The 1,790-nt window shown below is 52.3% G+C and overlaps 1 pseudogene; it reads right to left on the bottom strand.

Annotated features, from left to right (window-relative positions):
- Positions 1-551: 551 nt before the first annotated feature.
- Positions 552-673, bottom strand: LOC145719002 (U4 spliceosomal RNA; annotated as a pseudogene).
- Positions 674-1,790: the final 1,117 nt, after the last annotated feature.

Below are 1,790 nucleotides of genomic sequence, written 5' to 3'. Positions count from 1 at the left end.
GCTTGTGGCGGCAGCGCTGGGTGGGGGGCGATAGGGCCCCAAACCCCTGGTTATCCAATGAGGCCGGCGTGTGACAGAGCTGGAGGCTTCTTAAGCAGATGGGACTTTTAAGATATTCTTTCCCACTAACTCGTGTCTTCGTTATCATTTATGCTGTGATATCAGCTTCATGTGCCTCAAGGGCGCTAGATATCTCCGTACCCGGAAACACGACTTCTGGGAGAACTTTTTGTGAATTTCATTCTTAGCATCGTGTCTGTCTGTGTGCATTGTATCTACAAATATGCATGCAGACGTGCTTCATGATTAGCTTTCTGTATCAAGTTATCTGTCAAAAATGACGTATATACACCAACACAGACGTGTTTGTATTTCCACCGTACCAATAAACTTCTCGTGTTATATTCAGCCTGTTCACACCAGCATATGAACATATCAAAATAAAGACATGTTCTCCCCAGTGTTCTTCTCTAAAAATCTGTTGACACGCCATTAATAGAGGTTCCATTACTATACTATTCGTCACATTTTGACCTTGATATTTTCAACATTCTCCTTTAAGATGTTTTGAGGCGTGCATGTTACACCCTTGCATTAGGCAGAAATCTTCAATTAGCAATAATCGCGCCTCGGATAAACCTCATTGGCTACGATTCTGCCACTGCGCAAAGCTGGGCAGAAATCTTCAAAACCAACAAACTAATTTCCAGCACCCACTTTTTTCCGACACCCTCCTATGTGGGTGTGTCATTGCATAGACCAGAGCACAGAGTGAAGAGTATACAGTAGGTGCTTTAATAAAGGCTGATGCTTTGCACAGAGTGAAGCGTATACAGCAGGTGCTTTAATAAAAGACTGATGCTTTGCACAGAGTGAAGCGTATACAGCAGGTGCTTAATAAAGGGCTGATGCTTTGCAGAGTGAAGAGTATACAGTAGGAGCTCAGTAAAGGCTGATGCTTCCCCCCCCCCCCACCACGCCCAGGCCTCTGTCCATCTGTCCAGCCTGTTGGGTCCTGGCCCAGCTGGGCAAGTCCATAGGAGTCACCAAGTGGCAGCCCTGCCCGTGGAAACAGGGGGTGGTCTTGACTTCACTGCCCCTTGCCCCTCCTTCCAGCACCCCAGGCCCGCCTGGGAGGGGGGCACTTGGGCCAGGAATGTCTATGTTGAGGTCATCAGGGCTGCAGCCACTTGCAGAGGTGGTGAGGGGAGCTGTCACCGCCGGCCTATAGCCAGAGTGAAACCCAAAGGGCTCACCTGACTCTGGTCCGAATGGGGGTCAACCTGGGCCAGCCTCGGCTACTCGTGGCTTCGCGGTGTGTGGCCGCAGGAATGTGGCCCACAGAGATGGCAGCCCAAGTAGAATCCCACCCAAGAGAAGTAGGCAGGGCCTCCCATGGAGACATTTATGACTTGGGGCTGGGTGGCAGGGCTGGGGGTGAGCAGGCAGAGCCCAGAAGGGCAGGGAAGGCTTTGCAGAAGGAGCTACATTTTCGAATGAACCTGGAGGTGGACGAGAGCCCATAGATAGGGAACCCACCACGCACTTCATGCCATTGCGGCAGCATCTTCTTGCCATGTGCCCTGGACCTGACTCTCCGTGGACCGGCTATGTGACTTTGGCCGAGTCTCGCCTTATCTGGACCACTGCGAGAGGCAGGAAAAGCCGAGGAGGTTTCCTATCAGCGGCCGCCCGGATGGCAGGTCTTCGTGGGAGGTGGCGGAGGGGGCGGGTCAGGCGGGCAACCAGCAGCACCGAGGGCCACCCTCCCCAAACGTGAAAGCGAGAAA

The sequence above is a fragment of the Leptonychotes weddellii genome, unplaced genomic scaffold (genome assembly GCF_054177405.1).
Source record: "Leptonychotes weddellii isolate Sample4059 unplaced genomic scaffold, ASM5417740v2 HiC_scaffold_27717, whole genome shotgun sequence".
In the NCBI taxonomy this organism is placed as follows: Eukaryota; Metazoa; Chordata; class Mammalia; order Carnivora; family Phocidae; genus Leptonychotes; species Leptonychotes weddellii.
The sequence above is the reverse complement of the archived record's forward strand: the minus strand, read 5'-3'. Positions and strand labels throughout refer to the sequence as shown.